Below are 17121 nucleotides of genomic sequence, written 5' to 3' on the forward strand. Positions count from 1 at the left end.
AAGTCAGGGAGTGTGATACTTCCAGCACTCTTCTTTTTTCTTAAGATTGCTTTGGCTATTCGGGGTCTTTTGTGGTTCCAAACAAATCTGATGTTTTTTTGTTCTATTTCTTTAAAAATGCCATTGGGATTTTAATGGGGATTGCATTAAATCTGTATATTGCTTTAGGTAATATGGCCATTTTAACTATGTTGATTCTTCCAATCCATGAGCACAGAAGGTCTTTTCATTTCTTTGTGTCTTCTTCAATTTCTTTCAAACATGTCTTATAGTTTTCAACATATAGGTCTTTCACATCTTTGGTTAAGTTTGTTCCTACGTATTTTATTTTATTGCTGCAATTGCAAAAGGAATATATTTTTTAAATTTCTTTTTCTAAGATTTCTTTGTTAGTATATAGGAATGCAATGGACTTTTGTACAATAAACTTGCAGCCAGCAACTTTACTACATTCGTTGATTGTTTCTAATAGCTTTTTGGTGGAGTCTTTAGGGTTTTCTATATATAACATCGTGTCATCTGCAAAGAGTGACAATTTAACTTCTTCATCCCCCATTTGGATGCCTTTTATTTCTTTCTCTTGCCTGATTGCTCTGGCGAGGACTTCCAACACTATGTTGAAAAGCAGAGGTGATAGGAGACAGCCCTGTCGTGTTCCTGAACGTAGAGCAAAGGGCTTCAGTTTTACATCATTAATTATGAGATTAGCTGAGGGTTTGTCATATATGGCCTTTATTTTGTTAAGGTGTTTTCCTTCTATCCCTATTTTATTAAGTGTTTTCATCATAAATGGATGTTGTATCTTGTCAAATGCTTTCTGCATCAATTGATGCAATCATATGATTTTTGTCCTTTATTTTGTTTATGTGATGTATCACATTGATAGATTTGCGGATGTTGAACCATCATTGTGCCTCTGGGATGGACCCCACTTGGTCGTGATGAATAAATCATTTTAATGCATTGTTGCATTAGATTTGCTAGAATTTTGTTTAGGATTTTTGCATCTGTATTCATCAGAGATATTGGTCTGTACTTCTCTTTTTTTGTGTTGTCCTTACCAGGTTTTGGTATCAGGGTAATGTGGGCCTCATAAAATGAGTTTTAGGAAGTACTGTCTCTTCTTCAATTTTGTGGAAGAGTTTGAGTAGGATTGGTATTAGATTCTCTTTGAAGGTTGGTAGAATTCACTAGTGAAGCCTCTGGTCCCGGATTTTTGCCTTTGGAAGGTTTCGGATGACTGATTCAATTTCCTTACTGGTGATCGGTCTGTTTAGATTTTCCAGTTCTTCATGGTTCAGCCTAGGAAGGCTATATGTTCCTAAGAAATTGTCCATTTTTTTCTAGGTTATTGAATTTGGTGGCATATAGTCCTTCATAGTATTCTTGGATGATCCTTTGTATTTCTGTGGCATCCGTGATAACTTCCCCTTTTTCATTTCTGATTTTGTTAATTAGTGTCTTCTCTCTTTTTATCTTAGTGATCCTAAGCCAAGGGTTTGTCAATTTTGTTAATCTTTTCAAAGAACCAGCTCTTTATCACATTAATTTTTTCTATTGTCCTTTTGTTCTCTATTTCATTTAACTCTGCTCTGATTTTTATTATGTCCTTTCTTCTGCTGACCTTTGGTTTCATTTGTTCTTCTTTTTCTAGTTCTTTAAGGTGTAATGTGAGGTTATTTATTTGGGATTTTGCTTGTTTCTTGAGATAGGCCTGTAATGATATAAATTTCCCTCTTAAAACTGCTTTCACTGCATTCCCAAAATTTTGGTAGGATTTATTTCTATATATCGTTTGCTCTCTCCTCTAATTTCTTCTTTGACCCAGTCGTTCTTTAAAAGTATGTTGTTTAATCTCCACGTATTTGTGTTTTTTCCTGCTTTCTTTTCATAGTTGATATCCAATTTCAAAGCCTTGTGATCAGAGAATATGCTTGGTATGATTTCAATCTTCCTAAATTTGCTGAGGTTCATTTTATGTCCCAATATGTGGTCTGTCCTTGAGAATGTTCCATGTACACTAGAAAAAACTGTATAGTCTGATGTTTTAGGATGAAGTGGTCTATAATATCAATTATGTCCATTTCATCTAATGTGTCATTTAGGGCTACTATTTCGTTATTTATTTTCTATTTGGATGATCTATCCATAGCTGTCAATGATATATTTCAGTTCCCTAGTATAATGGTGTTTTGGTCAATTTCTCCCTTTAGTTTTGTTAGTAGTTGCTTGGTACATTTTGGTGTTCCCTTATTGGGGGCATAAATATTGATAACTGTTGTGTCTTTTTGTTGTATAGTCCCCTTTACCATTATGAAATGTCCATCTTTTTCTCTTGTTACCTTTTTCACCCTGAAGTCTGTTTCATCTGATATCAGTATGCTACATCTGATTTTCTCTGCATATCATTTGCATGGAGTGTCAATTTCCACCCTTTCACTTTGAGTTTATGCTTGCCCTTATAGTGTCTCAAGAGATGCGTGTCTTGGAGACAGCATATGGTTGGGTTTAGTTTTTTGATCCAATCTGCTACTCTGTGCCTTTTTATTGGTGAGTTCAGTCCATTTACATTTAGGGTGATTATTGATATGTGAGGATTTCCTATCATTCTATCTTTAATTTTCTTTAGGACTGGGTCTCCATTGTTTCTTTACCTTTTTGTTGTTGTCTGTTATTTCTGTGTGGTGGTATTCTATTATGTTTCCCTCTGTTTCTTCTTTTATTACAGTATGTATTTCAGTTCTGGATTTTTTTTTGAGTGGTTACCCTTAAGTTCATATAAAAGAAAGTTTCACATTTAGAGTATTCCATTTTCTTCAGCATGCCTACTTTCTGCATTCCCTTATTACGGTTCAGGCTTTTATTCTTCCCCTTTTTATGTTTGGTTGCCACAAATTGTCCCTGTGGATGATGGTCGAATAGCATCCTTTAGTACTTCTTGTGGTATTGGTTGTGTATTAGAAAATTCCCTCAACTTCTGTATGTCTTGAAAGGTGTTTATTTCTTTTTTATATCTAAAGGATATCTCTGCTGGGTATATTATTCTTGGCTCATAATTTCTCTCTTTCAACAGTTTGAATGTTTGGTTCCATTCCCTCCTGGATTGTAGAGTTTCTGCTGAGAAATCTGATGATAATTTAATGGGCTTTCCTTTGTAGGTTACCGTCTTCTTTTCCCTGGCTGCCTTGAGGATTCTTTCTTTGTCATTGATTTCAGACAGCTCCAATACAATGTGCTTTGGAGAAGGCCTGTTGGGATTGAGGTAATTAGGTGTTCTATTTGCTTCTTGGATTCGAGGATCCAGTTCTGTCCACCAGTTTGGGAAGTTCTTATCAACTATTTTTTGAATATACTCTCTGTTCCCTTCTCTCTTTCTTCTCCTGCTGGTATGCCCATTATTCTTATATTGCTCTTTCTGATGGAGTCAGAAAGTTCTTGTAGAGTTCTTTCATTTCCTTTAAGTTTCAAGTCTCTTTCTTCTTTCATCTGTGTAATTTCCAGGTTTCTATCTTCAATGTCACTGATTCTTTCCTCCATCTGGTCAACTCTACTACCTAAGCTGGCTATTTCATTCTTAATTTCTTCTATTGAGTTCTTAATCTCCAGAAATTCTATTTGGTTCTTTTTTAAAATTTCAGTCTCTTTGGTAAAATGTTCATGTTGTTCTTTAATTGTGTTTCTGAGTTCATTAAACTGCCTTTCTGTGTTTTCTTGCACCTTGTTGAGTTTTTTCAGAACTGTAATCTTGAATTCTCTGTCATTTAAGTCACATGTTTCCATGTCTTTAAGTTTCTTTTCTGGAGACTTTTCACTTTCTTTCTGAGCTGTCTTGTTGTCTTGGTTATTCATGGCAATTACTGATTTATTATTTCTCTTCCTAGACATCTACAGGAGTGGGTTCTGCAACATGTTGATAGGAAGACGTCTTTCTTTTGTTTTCCAGTAGATATTTGCAGAATGTTTTATTTTCTTTGCGACTACAGCCTTTTGTTCTCTCTCACACTGTAGTGTTATGTTTTCTCTGCACTATTCCAACTTCTCACACAATGGGTGGATTCCCTAGAAGGCGGGCTTCTCCTCTGTTAACAGTTCGCCTGAGTCATAGGGCGCCACGTCCCTGTGGGGATGTGGAGAGCTTTTGAAGTTGCAAAGCTCTTCCTGCACCAGATTCAGAGCCCGTGTGTTTTAGCAGTTCTATTTACTCCTTCAGGGATCTGCCCAGATTGGTGGGGACAAGGGTGGGGTGAGATGTGAGAATTGGCCCAGAGCAATGGTTACGACCAGCACCACAGTCAGTCCTGCTTCCACAGCTCCCTCCCCTTTGCCAGAACTAGTTGGGCTGCGAATTTGTGTCTGCGGACCACAGTTCTCAGAACTGCAAATATTCTGTTCTTTTGATCTGACACTGCTACTGTTCCACTTCTAGCATTGGGCAGGTGGTGGCGGGGTGAGCTCTGGGAGGGTAGGGAAGGGGCAGCTAATCTAAGTGCCTAAGGCTTCCATTCTCTGTGGCAGTGAGGGCTTAAACCACCATTTTCAGCCTTCTTCCCTCTGTTTGCTCCAAGGTCTCTGCTGTGAGTGTTGGGTTCAGCCATGTTATATGTTGTCCCCTCAGCCCTGTGGGCCATAAATGGAGCCCCAGCAGCCCAAGTTCTTCCCTCTCCTTCAGCTGCAGTACTGGGATGCAGCGAGCTGAGAGCACTGAACTAGGTCTGCGTCCTGCGCACACACAGCCTCGTCTCTGCACTTCTCCCTTCTCTCCTCCCCTGCTCACACAATTTGTCCACCTTTAGGTGAATTCAGTACTGAGATTCTTTGTCTTGCCTGTCTGCTGTGCAGGGAGTCCTTTGTGGAGTTACAGTTGTTCAATTTGTTGTAAATTATAGGGGAGATTTCTAGAGGCTCACTTCAGGCCTTCATTATGATGACATCGTGGAATCAGAATTTTCAAAAATATTTTAACTTTCCATTCCTTTTTTCTCTTTTTCTTCCCTTAAAAATTTATTTCAACCCATGGAGTCCAACTCTTTAAAGAAAATCATTATGATTATAAGGTAAGGATATCCAAATAAATGTCACACTTTCATTTCTAAAAGCGATTTTGTAGTACATGCCATTTTGGTCGTATTGCATAAATCAAAAACATAAGAAAACACTTACCCATCTTTGAAAGAAAAATAGCAATACAATTGCGTAAAATTTTGTACTGTAAAATCTAGGTAACATAAAATATATCAAGTCAAATGTAAAATAAGTCCACCCCCTTCTTTCCAATAGTCCTTTTTGATCCATTCAAGTTTTTTATGCACAGACAGATATTGTCATGGACAGTCTGGTGCCAGTTCTGTATCTGCAATCATCATGCCAAGTGAATCTGGACAAATCCTTTCACCTCTGTGCTTCAGTGTCTCCATCTGTAAAATGGGGATACTAACAATATCCACCTCCTAGGTTATTGTGAGGATTAAACAAGTTAATGTATGTAATGCATTTACCTTAAATAAATGGAACATTTAGAAAGATACCTGGCACATAGCTATACTGTATAAGTATCAGTCATTAGTATAGTTTGAGATGTAATTGCTATATTTCGTATGTCCAAAATTAGCCATAGATAAATGTTCTACATGCTATAGAACACATTAAGTGCAGAAGGGGAAAGAAATGTTGTTAGAACAGGAGACAGAAATGTGGTTTGGCAGAAGGCCAGGTTTCCATTTGTAGCTTATTTCTGTAACATTTCCATAAACTTCCCTTGAGTACAATGAAAAACTGTGTAAAGTGATACTCCTGGCTTTGAATGAACCCACAGCACAAGGGAATTCTCACAGTAAAATTGAAGAGGCTGGCTAAGAATGTTCAGCTACTTTTCCCTCAAAAGAATGAACACAGGAAAATGTGGGCATTATCATTTTTAACATATTTTAAAATTGATCTCAGACAGTAGCCAATTTTTATAAACATTTGCTAGGGGAATGGCAAGCTTGTCCATGCTTCACATTATATTGGGCTTCATGAAAGCCTGATATTTGCGGAGCAGCAGACTTTATTCTATCACTTTGAAGATTGACGTAGCTGACAAAAGGTACTCCTTGATAAATGAGAAAATCTTGGTAGGGTACATGCTTTAAAACTATATCTAGATGACCCAAAGCAGAATTTAAGGAAGAGAAAGCAGACTTTTTTAGTAATCATCTGTGGACTTAATAGTTAAACACATAGTTCCAAATTTTGGATTGCTATTCAATTTTAGATAGCATTTGAAGCAAGAGTCTGGAAAACAAACTGGAAATCTGAGAGTATTCAATGTGCTGGTTTAAGTTACAAGTGTGGAGAATCACATAAAAATACACTGAGAAAAGTCCTATAGTATATATTTAAATGTATACGGTGGTACAATTTAGAGAAAATATGAACTTAGACATATCATTCTGTTTTTAATCTCAGAGACAGATTAACTAGTGTCCTCTTGAGTTTTTATATTACTACATAAAAGTTGTAAAAAACATGGATTTTACAAAGGCAGAAAACAGAGTGTTTGCCATAGTAAAAATAAAAGGCATTATGCATCAAACTGAAATGAAATCAGTCCTTGTGACACAGGCCTCTATTTTGATTAACTCAGGTGATTTTGCAGCAACATACACACACACACACACACACACACACACACACACACACACACACACACACACACACCCTGAAATAACTGTGCCTTACTCAGCATTTATTTCAGGGTTGTAAAGTTTCCAACAAAATCTTCTCCAGGCATGGGAATTTAAATGATGAATTGGGAATGTATTGACTCACACCATGCTATCTCCTCCTGGGTTTTTCTTGCCAAACTTCACCTTCCAGATGGAAAATCCTACTTGTGAAACTTCTGGTAATTGGATCTGTGCTTTCAAAGAACTGCTGAGGAAATACAATAGTTTTTTTTTTTTCCTTTTTCAAGCATGTCAACAGGAAAAAAAATCCTTTAACAATTGTATTCAATCTTTAGAAAGAAAACACAATTTCAGTGTTTTAAGTATTATTCAAATTTTTAGTCAGTTTATAACTAAAGTTGAATAAATGCAATTGAATATGGGGTAGAAAGTAATCTCATCTTTTCATTTAATCCAAGACAAGAAGACCATTTCTGGCTATCACTTTGTTAGTCATTAATGATTCTGTATATGTGCTGCCTAAAAAATAAAACTCTTTTCATTGATTTAATCCAACATTCTTTTCCATAATTACATCAAATCAGTTAAACAGCCATAAAAAAAAAATCCAAACTTTAGTTGAAAACTCTGACCCTGTTTAGAGTTTGCTCTGTTTTCTCATGAACACTGAATTGAAACTGGGTCTCTTTTAAGCCGTCTATTTTAAATTCAGGTAACAAGTTGGGAGGTCCACGGACCAGCACTGTTAACGTGACCTTTTGGAAATGCAGGATCTTGGGCCCCACTCCTAATTTTCTGAATCACAATCTATTTTAACAAGATCATCACTGAAATTTAAAGAGTTCCTGGCACCTAGAACAGTGCCTGACTCATAATAGGTGCTTTATGAATGTGTGGATCTGCTGGCTTACTACATGAATAAGTGATTTTTTAAAAAACTGACCATTAAGCAAGCTTGAGGCAAAAAAAAAAAAAAGAAAATTATAATAGCAACACTAAATAACAGCACTAAACTTAAATGAAAAATTCTAATCAATATATAAAGCTTGGTATTTTATCCTGGGGCAACCTAAGTAGGTGCAATATTAATTACCAAGGAAAAGGACAATTATTAAAACAGTGTCATCATAAATGAAGCAGAAGTTCTTTCATACACTTTGAGACTGAAAATCATTTTCTAGACTCTGAAAGGAGAGGAAGAAGGAAGAAAACCTAGATGAATATTAAGAGATATCTCTAAGTAGAATTTATCTTTATTGTTGTATAACTGACAAAGTTTGGCACACTTTCAGCATGTTTCTTTTCTGCCAGTGGTGGTGATAAATTCTGAAAATAGATTATTTGATGATCAATGAAGTAAATGAATATTAATATATTGTATTGGCCGGTAATTCGAAAATTATCCTCCCACATTTCCTTTAGTAGGGCATATTCTTTGAGCAGATTTTCGTATAGAAAGAGTTTCTGTGCACTAGAGCAGGCCTCCTCTTCCAGTTATTCTCTTTTCACATGTAGATACACTAGGGGTAGTCTTGCAGTGGAACAGCACACATCCAGCTGCCCGCTAGGGGAGTCAAAACAACTGCCCAGGCCTCCATAGTGCACAACTCAAACTTGCCTCACTCTCTAGCTGCAGTATGGTTCAAAAAAGGATTTATTCTACTGAGCAGAGGCCAGGGTGTAAAACAGGGTGTAAAACCATATCTACAATGAAACACTCTGCTGTGAGCACCATTTTCCATTAAGGTTAGCCTGTGTCCGAAAACAATAGAATCACTCAGCAGTTCTCAAGCAGACATCATAAATTCACCAAGTGACACCATATGGCAAGATAAAATGCTTGTGGTTATGGAAACTTATTGATTCTGAAATGACTAAGATAAAGTCTGTTTTTGCATGGTGAAAGTTTTTTCAAAATTTTCTTTGTTGTAAAAATCATATTTAATTTTATACAATTGCTTTGCTTAAATTTTTGGATGTTGTGGGAATCAGATAAAATATATTATTGAGGATATCTGGTCAAGATGGCAGAGTAGGTGAATGCTGTGTTTATTGCCTTTCAGGACCACATCAAAATTACAACTAAATTACAAAACAACCATCCTTAAGAATTACCTGAAATATATCTGAACAGAATTCCTATAACTAAGGACATACAGAAGAAGCCACATTGAGATTAGTAGCAGGGGTGGAGACATGGAACAGGCTGGTTCCATACCCATGTGTGGTGGTTACAAATTGGAAGGGGTATCTCAGCTGTGGTTGTTTCACCTGAGGAGTGAGGGGTCCCAGCACCACACCAGGCTCCCCATCCCAGGATTCCAGTGCTGGGAACAGAAGTACCTACAACTTCTGGATGTGAAAACCAGTGGAGATTGTGGTTAAGATGGAGGGCAGCTGGAATCTCAAACAATTATCTTAAAGGGGCTGCACAGGGACTTACTCACTGATGGACTCACTTGCTCTGAGTTTCAGTGATAGGACAATGGATTGAAAAGCAGAAGGGACATAAGGAAAGGAACTGAATGTCTGGCTTCAGAGCAAAGGCTGTAGGGGCAGTTTTCTCCCAGACAGAAGTGCTGGCAGAAAACACTGTTCCTTTATTGAGCCATCTCACCACCCAACCCGCACAGGCAGGCAGGAGCCATATCTGAGTATCCATCAACCTAGCTAACACCATTTGTATGGTCCATCCTAGTGATTCTCTGATACCTCACCCCACCCAACTTTTGGACACACGCAAGCTACTTCCAGTGGCTTTTCCATACAAACTGCCTGTCTTGGCTCATGCTGTGGACTTCCCTAACATCTCTCAAAGGTTCACAAATCCCAAATAAGAGGTACTTGGCCTTGACCTGCCCCTTACTGTTGCTAAGCACCCTCAAGCCGTGCACTAGCAACAACCAGCCTTGGTTGGAACCTTAGCCTCTCTTAGCTACCTCCAAGCCCAGACCTGGTGGAAGATATCTGCAGATCACTTTGTGGCTCATATCACATGGCTGCAGGCAGGGCACATTCTGCGGATGAATTTTGGCCAGTGGCAGGGCCCTTCTTGGAAGTCTCTGAGGCCAGAACACCCAGTGGCCTATTTTAGACCCACCAGGACCACCACTCGACCACCTCCTTAGGTGACACACCCAAAGAGCACCTGGTTCAGATGACCAAGGAGACTGCACCACTCGGCTCCAGAGAATACCTATTACTTAAGGCCACTCTCCTAGGACCAGGAGATATAACAGCTCTACTTAAAACACAGAAACAAACATGAAGGCAGCCAAAATGGGGAGACAAAGAAACATATTTCAAATAAAAGAAAAGAACAAATCTCTACAAAAAGAACTAAACAAAATAAAGACAAGCAATCTACCAGATACTGAGTTCAAAACACTGGTTATAAGGATGCTCAATGATCTCAGTGAGAACTTCAAGAAGGAAATGGGAAACAAAAATGGAGATAGAAAACATTAAAAAGAACCAGTCACAAAAAAAGAATACAATAAATAAAATGAAGAATACATTAGAAGTAATCAACAGATTTGATGAAGCAGAGGCTTGAATCAGAAATTTGGAAAATAAGGGAGCAGAAAACACCGAATCTAAAACAGCAAAAAGAAAATAAAAATCCAAAAAAATGGAATAATTTAAGTGGCCTCTGGGACAACATCTAGTATACCAACATTAGCACCATAGGAGTACCAGAAAGAGAAGAGACAGAGCAAGGAATTGGAAACCTATTTGAAGAAAAACTGACAGAAAATTCCCCTAACCTGGTGAACAAAATAGGCATACAAATCCAAGAAACACAGAGAGTTCCAAACAAGATGAACCCAAAGATGCCCACAAAAAACACATCATAATTAAAATGTCAAATTTACAAAGAATGAATTTTAGAAGCGTCAAGAGAAAAGGAGTTTGTTACCTACAAGGGAGCTCCCATAAAACTATCGGCTGATTTCTCAATAGAAACTTTGCAGGACAAAAGGGATTGGAAAAAATATTCAATATGATAAAAACCAAGGACCTACAACAAAGATTAATTATTCTATCCAACAAAACTATCATTTAAAATTAAAGGACAGATAAAGATCTTCCCAGACAAGAAAAAGCTAAAGGAGTTCCTAACCACCAAATGAGTATTACAAGAAATGTTGAAGTGACTTCTTTAAGAAGAAAAAGAAGACGAAAAAAGATCAAAAATATAAATGTAAAATAGCAATAACTACATAACTGTCGACAATTACTTTAAATGTAAATGGATTAAATAATCCAATCAAAAGACATAGGGTAGCTGAATGAATGAGAAAACAAGACTCTTACGTAAGCTGCCTACAACAGACTCACTTCAGATTGAAAAACATATTGAAGGTAAAGGGATGGAAAAAGATATTTCATGAAAATGGAAACAAACAAACAAAAAGCTGGGGTATAATGCTTATAGCAGACAAAATAGATTTTTAAAACAAAGCCTATAACAAGAGATATAGAAGGGCCCGGTAATTCCTCTGCTGGGTATTTATCCAATGAAACCCAAAACATTAATTTGAAAAGACATGTGCATACATGTTTGTCTGCAGTATTATTTAAAATAGCCAAGATACGGAAGCAATCTAAGTGTGCATCAGTAGATGAATGGATAAAGATGAAGTGGTACATATACACAAAAGAATATTGCTCAGCCATAAAAAGAAAGAAATCTTGCCATCTGCAACAACATGGATGAACCTAGAGGGTATTGTGCTTAGTGGAGTAAGTCAGACAAAGACAAATGCCATATGATTTCACTTATATGTGGAATCTGAAGAACAAAATAAATGAACAAACAAAACAGAAACAGATTCACATATACAGAGAATATTTTGATGGTTGCCAGATAGGAGGTGGTTGGGGGTATGGATGAAAAAAGGGGAAGGGATTAAGAAGTACACATTGAATTGTCATGGTGATATAAAGCATAGAATAAGGAATATAGTCAACAATATTGTTAAAAACTATGTATAGTATCAGATGGGTACTAGATTTATCAAGGCGATCACTTCATAAGTTATATAAATGTCTAATCACTATGTTGCACACGTGCAACTAATGTAATATCATATGTCAACTCTAACTGAAAAATAAAAAAGAATAATTAAAAATTATATGTCATACCTAGAAGTTAAGCTCTATATAGATGGGGAATTTTGTCTGTTTTTTTCACTGTAATATTTCTAGCAATTAGAACATAAGTACTAAATAAACAACTGCTGGGGGGGGAAGATAAATATATTATTGTGCTCTTTTTTAAAATTGGTAAGCCAAAATCTATTAAAATATTTATAGAGAAAAAGTAAAGACTTCGCTTTAGGATATTAAAACAAATAAAACAAAACAAACACATAATATATTGCCTAGATATCATCAATGTGTATGTGCTAAATAAAATGAGGTATTTAACTTTGAATTTGATTCCCAAAATGAGATGCTTGGGCATAGCTTTTTCTTAGTGTCCATGTGCAACCCTGTTACATTCTTTGTTAGTGGTGCACATTTTTCACCTCCACCCCTCCCCTATACCAACTCTTCCCCCAGCCCCAGGACCAAGCTTCTGGAGGAGGAAGAATCTTAGCAGCAATCACTCATTCATTAAGGCATTAGCACAGGCCATATCTTTGCTCAGCTCTTTTTATGCAACATTTCAGCTAATGCTCACAATATCTCTATATTTTAATAGAAGAGAAAACTAAGGATCAGCAAGGAAGGTACTATGTACAAAGTTCCCCAGCAGTCAGGTAGGAGAACTGGGGGTAATATACCCAGTCTTCTTGACTTCAAAATCTCCGTACCATCCTCTTTATGTTACTGTTTGTTCACAGCATCTCCACACAAGGATGAAATCAAAGGCATCCCTCTCTGTTCCAGAGGTCAGATGGTTTCAGTTTCATTTGTTCCCATTCTTGCAATGGCGAGAAAAGGATAGGCTGCTCAGTAAATATTTTGCTAGATTCAAAGCTAATTCCATTGACTTTAGAAGAGAATAATCAATAACATTTGTCCACATAGCACTTATAGGGGACCTGCTATGCTCCGGACCTTGGCTAGGTACATAAAAATCTACAAAGAAGAATCAAACATCCTCTGACCTTTTGTCTAATGGGGAAATACATATGTTAACTGATACGAAGATAAATACTATATGAGTTAAACATACAAAGCAATGGACTTGGAAACACAGTGGATGAAGTGATTAAGTCAGTCTCGGTCACAATGGAATATTTTAGAGTGAAGGTAAAATTCAAACTGTGGCTTGAAGGATGAATAAAAATTTATAGAGCAGGTAAATGAAGGGGAGTAGGTTGAGAGAGTGGCATGCACAAAACCTGAAGGTCTACACAGATAGTGAATTGGGGGAACTATAATTAGCTTAATCCCAGAAGAATTGTATTTTATTCCAATTTTACAGATGATTTAACTAAACTGTAAATAACTTAGCTGAACAGTCTAGGAATGGCTACTTTGGAAAGAGGACAGGATACATTTTGATTTGGGGGGCAGGACTAGTTGGAGAAGAAGGATCAATACTTGGAAAGGGAATGAAGTTTCTGAAAGGAGTTGGGCCTATTGGGCTGAAACTTGTGGCTTGTTTTGCAAGTTACTCGCAGAGATGGTACTGGCTGGGACCAATTCCTGAGCTGCAACAGTAGAATTGATGTCACCTTTGTATATCTGGTTTTCTTTTTGTTATCCACTGAGGAGTTCCCCTGCTGTGTATCCTAAAGAACTCAGCTTCACACCTGTCCCAATAAATTGTCTCTAAGGAGGGAAAGGAAGAGTGTAGGTGATCTGAAAAAGGGGATTTTGCTGCATTCAATTCTTTCATATGACTAAGTTTTACATAAACTTAGTTTGTTTATGTAAAAGTGATACTAATTATCATCATAAACACTAACCAACATCTGTTGGATGCTGACAATGTGTAGGCTAAGCTTCTATTGTATCATTTTCTTTGGTTTCTTTCATAACCCTTTAACATAGGTATTAGCTTGACCTCCCACTTTCTAGGGAACGGAACCCTAGACAGGTTAAGAATAATGACCAGAGATTCCCCCTCCCACACCTTGTGTTACAATTGAGGTCCACTCCAAAAGGAATTCTAAAAACAAATGCGTTTTTTTAAGACAAATATGCATCTGTGCTTACTGTGTGCAAAACACTTTTTTAGGCCCTGCAGGGTAATAGAATGATATGCTCCTTCTCCTTAAAACTTATACTGAGTGGGAGAGTATTGCCAAGCAGCAGCCTACCCGCCTGTCTCCTTGTACCTGTCCCTAAAGCAAGGAGAGTCTGTGAGATGAATCCTTTCAAGCACTTTGCTTCACCTTTGTGCTTACACCTTATGTCTCCCTGTTTGGCCCCAGAAAGATGGCTAGCTAGTCAAAGACGGGTATGACTCCCACGGGGTGTGTGTGGGGGGGGTGACCTAAGACAGACACAGTCATGTGGGGACCATCTGGGTAACTCGCAGGGTCTATAGAGGTGGGCACAGCCTCCCACCTTCCCTTCTCCCTCCCCCCCCAAGGAGAGCCTCTGCCTCTGTGGCTGCATTCCTTCCCACAACCTGCAGGGGAAGTGACTCAATGATGTGCTCTCCATCTATTCATACGCATAAAGGTTTTGTCCCTTGGGGAAGTACTTATCCTGGGACTTATGGTTCAGCTGCCCGCAGGCAAGGGTGATTGGCTTAAATCATTTTCCTATTGTAACGTATGGGATTCATAGATCTTGAGATTGACAAGCTTTACTTCTTTTTTTTTTTTTTTTTTTTTTTTTTTTTTAATTGGGGAAGGGGAACAGGATTTTATTGGGGAACAGTGTGTACTTCCAGGACTTTTTCTTTTTTTCCCAAGTCAAGTTGTTGTCCTTTCGGTCTTAGTTGTGGAGGGCCCAGCTCAGCTCCAGGTCCAGTTGCTGTTGCTAGTTGCAGGGGGCACAGCCCACCATCCCTTGTGGGAGTCAAACCGGCAACCTTGTGGTTGAAAGGACGCCCTCCAACCAACAGCCATCCTGGAGGCAGTTCAGCTCAAGGTGTCGTGTTCAATCTTAGTTGCAGGGGGCGGAGCCCACCATCCCTTGCGGGACTTGACGAATTGGACTGGCAAACCTTGTGGTTGAGAGCCCACTGGCCCATGTGGGAATTGAACTGGCAGCCTTTGGAGTTAGGAGCATGGAGCTCCAACCGCCTGAGCCACTGGGCTGGCCCAAGCTTTACTTCTTTTACTTCCACACCTAACTAATAAAAGCCATGCGTTGGCCAGATTCGGGGCTCAGTCCTTGAGGCTGCAGTCCCTTGGCCCTACTTGCACTCTATTCTTGTCTACTGTCTTTTTAAACCTTGTGCCACCCTTCTCACTTCCCACCACTCTTGTCATGCTGGACACGACAGAGAGGCACATGAATATCCAGGAAGCTGTCGGAAAGGAGAACTTTTGTCAGATGGACTGCATTTCAATCCCAACTGTACCTCTTCCTTGAACCAGTCACTTTACCTCTGTGAGGCTCAGCAGCTACAGCTGTAAAGTGGAGATTGTGTCTCTTCCTTCCAGTGCTCTGGGTAATAAAAAATAAAAATAAAATAAAACAGTACAATATAACACTAAGGCTTGGGCACACCCAGACCAACGGAATCAGAAAGGGACCCAGGAATCAGTCTGTTTTAAAGCTTCCCTAGGTGATTCTTCTCTTCAGCTCAGATGAAGAACAGACACTCTGCTGTTTGAGTACCAGCATCCCCCTCAATAGCTGTAGGACTGGGGCATTGACTTACATACATTGTTTATAGAATGGCGATGGTGATAGGATGTGCGGACATCAGGCTGCTTTGAGGATTAATGGAAATACTGTGTGTAAAACTTGGCACGCGCTGCCACCTAAGAGGAAACTATGCAGTCAGCTAACCACACCTGTGCTTGGCAAATGGGCTCTGGACCTGGCATTTTCAGAGCAGGGACTGTGGGGTCCTCAGAGAAACAAAATATTTGAGGAGACATGTCTGGAATCTGAAGTCTGAGTGAAGCTGGCCTAGAGGCCTCAGTAAAAATGGTAGACACTGTCTGTGCCAGAGCCTCAGGTCAGAGATGATGATACCTGCTTCCTTACAGGTTGCCGGAGGCTCACGGGGATGTCCAAGGGTGGACTCAACCCGCAGCAGTGGTGACCAGGTTCTTGTCTCTGCACAAGAAAGAATTCAAGAGTGAGACAGATACAGGAACGCACAGGGAGTTCATTGAAATGAAAGGACACACTTGAGAGGCAAGTGGGGACAAGTTCAGAGAGCAAGTGGTTGGTACAAAGTCCTGACCAGGGGGCTTAACACCACTGCGCAGCAGGACTTGGTGACATCTCATTGACATGGCTTATCAGTTTTTTCCCAGTAGGTGGGATCCTCAGTTTCCCACTTTTTCTTCTTTACTTGGTTTCTGCAGAACTGTCATGGTGCCAGGTCCAGGATGGGAGTCATAGTAACTGCAATGTAAATTATATTATAATGACAATAAAATTAACTAAAGGTCAGGTCCTGGTCATAGGGATTAGCTGAGCTGAATGAGACTGGTTCTTGTTTTTCTCCAGCTGCAGGTGCAGGATAGTCATTTTTTAATTGTGTAACCAGTGAGGCACCTCACCTTGTATCTGGAGTGGGCTGTCAATTTCCTAGACTGCTTATCCGGCCTCAGCCTTGGTCCTGATGTTTTGCCAGGGGCAGTGTGTTTTAGCCACACCTGCTGGACGGGCAACATTTGTGGACTGTCTCCTATGTGCTAGTCATGTTCATATTTATTATTTCACATAATTCTCAAGCAACCATGTTTGATGGATACACATTTCTCCTTTTTACAGAGGGAGAAACTGAGGCCCAGACTTGTTCAGGTCACACAAAAGAACCAGGTCTCTTGACTTTTTACCATACCACAGCCATCTCCTTGCAGTTATAACCTGCGGCTTCCTCTCCAGCTGGGGGGCCAGCAGGGAAAGCAGAGGGAGTCTGGGCTTTTCAGACACCCATGTCCCACCCAATTTTAGTCAACTGTTCCTAAACCCATACGTGGAAGAATAATTCTTTTCAAAGTCCCGCCACTTTTTTTTTTTTTTAACTTCCTCTGTTTATTTTCCATGAAGATTTTTAGTAACATTCTTCTGGAAAAAATAAAAGAAAGAAAGAAAAAGAAACACACTCAGATCATTCAGTTTGCGAGGAACAGAACTGAAATTTGAGATCCAGCCTGACTGGGAGTCCAGAGCAAATAAATTTTGCTATCCTTCATGTAACTGACTCTTCCATTTATTTCCAATTACCTGGCAGCATGGTAACAGTCATTTAATACAATTAAATAAACATGAAATGTTATCAATTTTTTAAATGATTCTGAACTTGTTTCACATAGTCATCACTTTCACATCACTTAGAATGGTTGAGAAAATA

The sequence above is a fragment of the Rhinolophus hipposideros genome, assembly GCF_964194185.1.
Source record: "Rhinolophus hipposideros genome assembly, chromosome: 1".
NCBI classification, from domain to species: Eukaryota; Metazoa; Chordata; class Mammalia; order Chiroptera; family Rhinolophidae; genus Rhinolophus; species Rhinolophus hipposideros.